Source organism: Peromyscus leucopus, chromosome 6, assembly GCF_004664715.2.
Source record: "Peromyscus leucopus breed LL Stock chromosome 6, UCI_PerLeu_2.1, whole genome shotgun sequence".
In the NCBI taxonomy this organism is placed as follows: Eukaryota; Metazoa; Chordata; class Mammalia; order Rodentia; family Cricetidae; genus Peromyscus; species Peromyscus leucopus.
The window spans coordinates 56904652-56910651 of NC_051068.1; the positions used below are offsets into that span (position 1 = coordinate 56904652).

At 45.5% G+C, this 6000-nt stretch overlaps 1 protein-coding gene across 1 annotated transcript in view; it reads right to left on the minus strand.

Moving 5' to 3' along the window:
• Positions 1-2551, minus strand: part of Tmem144 (transmembrane protein 144) — a 42710-nt gene extending 40159 nt beyond the window's left edge. The window contains exon 1 of the mRNA XM_037206680.1: positions 2464-2551. The gene's annotated coding sequence lies outside the window, so the exon portion shown is untranslated. The remainder of the gene's footprint in view (positions 1-2463) is intronic.
• Between the last annotated feature and the right edge of the window lie 3449 nt (positions 2552-6000).

A 6000-nucleotide genomic window follows, 5' to 3' on the forward strand; every position in this document is an offset into this window, starting at 1 on the left:
ATTCAAGCTCATTTCCCTCCATTAGGCTCTCTGGAGTGGACAATTTTCTTTCTCCTCCCTCCCTCCCTCCCTGCCTCCCTCCCTGCCTCCCTCCCTGCCTCCCTGCCTCCCTCCCTCCCTTCCTTCCTTCCTTTCTCCTTCCTTCCTTTCTTTCTCCTTCCTTCCTTCCTTCCTTCCTTCCTTCCTTCCTTCCTTCCTTCCTTCCTTCCTTCCTTTCTCCTTCCTTCCTTTCTTTCTCCTTCCTACCTATCTTCCTTCCTTCCTTTTTGGTTTTTTGAGACAGGGTTTCTCTGTGTAGCCCTGGCTGTCCTGGAACTCACTTTGTAGACCAGGCTGGCCTTGAACTCACAGAGATCTGCCTGCCTCTGCCTCCCCGTATGCTGGGATAAAAGGTGTGCATCACCACTGCCTGGCTTGAGTGAATGATTTCCAGGTTGAAGTTGCTATCTGGGTTCCAGAGGCAGAGTTTACTGTCTTTGAAACCGAAGAAACCTGTGGTTCTTCTGGGCAGCAAGCATAATCACCCCACAACAGTGACTACTTGCTTTTCCCGGATGTCTGGCTAATCAGTAGATCTTCTCTGAAAGGCTTCACCCCCTTTCTTTTTCTTTACACAGGGATCAGAGCGTCACTCTTGCCCTCATCACATGATGGCTGATGGCTGTGTTAGATCTTGCACTCAGGTACAACATTTCTTCTTGAAGGCTATAGAGCACTTCCCCACATTGTATTTGACCCGCATTTGGATCCTTGTTGGTCCAGAGGCCATGAGAAGGTGACACCTTGATATTCGGAAGAACTGAGAAACCTGCCTTAGGCCAGGTGTCCAAATGCACCTAAGTGAAGGGAGCCGGCAGAGGTACATCTGCATTCCTTGAAGGGTCAGAGTGTCGGGCATGTGTGTGGGTTGTCTGAGTGTCCCCTGAGTCGTTCCATGTCGGTAACTTGAACAGGAAAACTGAACAGGGAGATGTGCCAGGTCTCTGCATGTGGCTCTGCCACCACCCACCTACCCAGGCCTGGCTCTCTTATTATCCGCCTTCCAGATGGGGCAAGGAGCTGCTCCCTACCACCGCCACTGAGGTCTTTATTCCTCACTGTGAATTGATAGTTTGCTAATACAACCTTGTCACCTTATTGGCATGTCTGGAATGGGTTATTTCAAGCCACTAATCAAAAATCAATTAATTCTATCATCTTCAATATACTCTTTTCAAGAAGAGTTTATCATAAAATCGAAACAATTAACATTTTCAAGAACAATGTATGTCAGGAAGAATATGATTGAAAATTGATGGTGCTGTGTTGAAATAAATGTTTCTGCCCTTCCTGGGGCATATTTTCCATATGAAATGTTTTACAATAAAGGTTACCTCAATAAAGAATAAAACTATTACCTTTACTAACTTTTCAAAACAGTGTCCACCAGGAATTAAAGCTATATCCCTCACAATGTTAACAGTTCTAGGAATAAACCACGTATACTTTTAATCACTTTGAGTTTAAAAAAGTATTAATACTACTTACTTACTTATACATGTTTCTAAACTTTTTTCTTTTATAAAATTTAAATTATATGTGTGTGTGTGATGGTGGTGGTGGTGGGGTGGTTATTTATATATCAGTACAGGTGCCCACTGAGGCCTGAGGAGTGGAGCCTCCGGAGCTGGGGTTACAGGCAGCTGTGTGATGAGTGTGGATCGCTTTAGGGATAGAACCCAGTGCCTTGGGCATGCTAGGCAAACATCTGCCACTGAGCTCCTTCCCATTCCTACCCCTTGTTCATTATTTTTGTCTGAAGCTTAGGCTGGTCCCAGGCTCATAATCCTTTTGCCTCAGCTTTCAAAGTAGTAAGATCATAGGCTGTGGATCTGTGTGTACCTGGGGGCTCCTGTGTTCTAAATATGTATTCATTTGAGAAATTTCTGTGAAGGAAGTGCTATAAACCAGGCATCGTTCAAGACTTTGGGAATAAATTAAACAAACAAACAAACCACCAACAACAACTCTGTATCAGTTTAGCTTACAATCAGATAAGAGACACCAGATAATGAATGATATCTATGGTATATTAACCAGCGATAAACGGAAAAAGAGAGGGGAGGAGTGGCCTGTATAGAGGCCCAGAGGCCACCTGAGGAATGGCAGGGTGTGGCTGCAGCTGAAGCTGCTGTAGTCATGAGGAGAGAAGAGTTGTGGAAAACGAGGCCAGAAAGGCCGAGGGGCTGGGCAGGGTGAGGGGCCTTCTGGACCACTGAAAAGACCGGCTAGTCTGAGAAAAATGGAGTGCCTCGTGTATTTCAATCACAGGACATATGAAAGTCATCTTTGACAGACACCCCAAGTGTATAACATTAAAAAAATATAAAAGCTTTGCTATCTTCCGCAGTCTTTGAGGGTCTAGATGTTGGGGTTCGGGCGTAAGTCCCAGAGGTGTGTTGGGGGTTGGAGATGGTGCCTTACTTGCATCACCATGGGCTGCTCTACTGCTGGCTGGAGACCTCAGTTCCTCTTCACATGGGCTGCTGGAGTATTCTGACACGGCGCTGGCTTTGCACAGAGTGACAGGTGTAGGGAATTGAGCGTGTCCATTGTCCTTTGTGACCTAAGCCTCTGAAGTCACACGCTGTCACTCTTCAGTGCTTTCTTGTTCGTCACAGTGTTTATCTCTAATTCAGAGCGGTCGGGACAGACCACAGGATGGCGGGGACACTGACAGGACAGCACCACCGAGGGCAGTTTGGAGGCTGGCACCCTGGAGAAAGAAGGAGGAGACTTATGGGACCCGTGTTCCTACCAAGACACACATGGAAGTAACCCAGTGCAGAAGTCTAGGAAACAGCGTTGTCAGGGACCCCAATGCACTGGTAACAATGCACAGTGCGGTGATGGGAAGGCAGGAGGATGCGGTGGAAGAGCTTGTACACACATTCTCCAGGCCTTTCCTCTGAAGCAGGAAACATGGTTGTAGATCAAGAGTCAGGACCGCTAAGGAGATGGGGCTTTACACGTGTTTTAAACATCCCAGTGTCTTGCAGGTGACTCAGTGCTTATTGTCACTAATCTTGCTTAGTTACTTTTTTTTTTTTTTTGAGTGTAGCTTTGGAGTCTTTCCTGGAACTGACTCTGTAGACCAGGCTGGCCTCGAACTCACAGAGATCCGCCTGCCTCTGCCTCCCGAGTGCTGGGATTAAAGGAGTGCGCCACTACCGCCTGGTGCTTCATTACATCTTAAAGGAGAGAAAATTGAACCATCATCTTTTGGACTACTGTTCTAAGAGGCACAGCCCGAGTTTTTGTAAAGTGAAAGAAAAGTGTGTGTGTGTGTATACACTATGATAAAGTATATGATATATATTATGATAAACAGTTATTTTTCTGGCTTCATGGCCTTGCTATATGATGGTATGGAAACTTCTAGACCATTCTTTGGTTTGCAGTTAGATTACTTTATTATTTCTGCATATGGAAAAGAACAAGATGAAGATAATTACGTGTGCTCAAAAGAAGCAATTAAAAACAGATCAGGCTGTGCAATGGCTTGGTAGGATAAGCACTCACTGAGCAAGTGTGAGGACCAGGGTTCAGATCCTTAGCATTCATGTAGATGTCTGCTGTGGTGGCTGCCTGCACCTGGGAAGCAGAGACAGGGATCCACGGGCAAGCCGGTCCAAATTGGCAAGCTCAGTGAGAGATCCTCCGTAAACAAGGTGGAGAATGACCTGGAATGACTCTGCCATCAACTTGGCGCTTCCCCAAGTGGCAGGCACACAAGTACATGCCCACCTGTACAAACACACCCACCCACCCACAGACATGTAAATACACACACACACACACACACACACACACACACACACACACACACCACACTCCAAACCAAGTCTTGTCCTTGCCCAATCAACTCAAGACTAGCCAGAACACAAGCATTGAGCGACTGAGTTAGGTTAACTGACTCCCCGCAGTGTGAGGGAAGGGGGCAGGGACTGCTGTCAGAGGAACCGTTGGGTATCTCTCTGGAGAAAAAGGCCAGGGGAGACCACTGAAAGGGTGTGGGTGCAATCCAATGAAGTGTTCTAGTGGGCTGGGAGTGAGTGGAAGAAGTCAACGTCATTTCTGGACAGTGAAGCAGACCTGTTTCCTTGGAAAGTATGATGTCAAATGTGTGTTCACACACCACACCCGCATCTGAAGCTCCCAGGTGGAGAAACAAATCAATGCTCTTCACTGTGTGGGGATTTCTCTCTTCTGCACAAGAGTCTGATATTTCATTATTCCTGGAATAGTTCCATCAGCAACACTCCTGATCGTCCATGATGTTAGAGAATGAAGCTGCTCAGTAGGAAAGCTGTCATTCCAAGAACTGGATAGTTACGTCCTAGCAGTTTAATGGCTGTAGTGTGCAATGGGAAGAAACGATACTTTCTGAGAAGTTTGTTTGTGGCATTCATTGCTTGGTCCAAGAAATGTTTTACCATTTGGAACAATGTTACTGGCTTACTAGAACCTACTAGTGTTCAACATGTCATTCGTAAGTCACTGTCCTCTCCTGGGTCATCCAAGCCTGAGAGAAACACAGTGTCCTGTTTTTTGCTGTATGCTAGCCAAAGGTGGGAACAAGGCCTTTGTATGCAGAATGAGAGCATTTTGATACTAGCATCCCGATTAGAACACCTGCGGAAGCATGTTAAAAAATTTTCACATCCAAGGTGTGCAGTCAGGGGTTCCTTCGTGGCAAGTTGGCACCCTTCCTAGTTCTGCAGTTGTCTGGCGACCTACTGTTGCTGTAACGGGAATCTCCCACGAGGGGGTGCTCTTCCCACGTGTTCGTGGATGCAACTCCTGACTGGAGCCGCCGGCCTTGGGGATTCTGTTAGAACTAGGACATTGTTTTCCTGCAGCCGTTTGTTCACACTCTTAGAAATATGGCCCCATCTTCTGTGCCTTCTCTCTGGCAAGCAGTACTCAAAACTTACCAAGAAAACCAAGTGACACACAGGGGGGAAAAAGACATTAACAACAACAACAACAACAACAACAACAACAACAAACAAACAAACAAAAAAACCCACAACTGACTGGAAAAAAAAGGTGAGAAAACAGAAAAGAGGTGAAAATTCTCAGAGGTCTGGTTTGTTTTTGTTTCAGACGAAGATCAAATGATGCTTAACCTCAGCCCGCAGGTCTTTTGTCAGGAACCAAACCTGCCTTAAATGTGAATAAAGAACTCTGTGATTTTCTAAGGTGAGAACAGCCTTGTTTAGTTAATACCGATCTCGAGACTAGAAACGGCCAACTGCTCGTGTTCAAAAATGTAAAACGATGGAATTCAACCTAAAACGGGAACATAACACTGCAGAAGCAGCTTCAGAATCCCCCAGTGACCTCACTTGCTGGCCTGCCCCTGTGTCCCCCAGAGCCAGTGTGGGGGGGTCCCGGATGTGAGAAGGTGCATCCTTAATATGATGGTGATCCGAGAGGGGTTGGCACAGTGAGAGGGAGGAAAGGTATCAGTGGAAACGCCCAGGAACAAAGTCATCATTGCCCGTACTAACCAGGGATCAAAATGACAGGGCATCTTCTCCGCGCAAAGACTTTCTCCCGTGTTATCTTGTCTAGTTCCTAGACTGCTAGTTACACAGCCTGTGACTGACCTTATGGATGAGGGTCCTCAGCTCAAGGAGTAATTTACTCTATACTGCTAGTTCTTTTTTTTTTTAATATCAAAATACATAATGATATCACTTCATCCAGAGTTCCACAATAATAAACATTTTTTAGGCCTTAATTATATTTAAACTAAAAATACCTTGGTGATTGACATGCCTTGTTTCCTTATTATTATTATTTTTTGGTTTATCTTTATAAAGCTTTTGAAATTATAGGATAATTACAACATTTCTTCCTTTTCTTTCTTACCTCCAAATCCTTTCAATACCCCTCCTCACTCTCCTTCAAATTCAGGACCTTTCTTTAGTGTTATTGCAGGCATGTGTATGT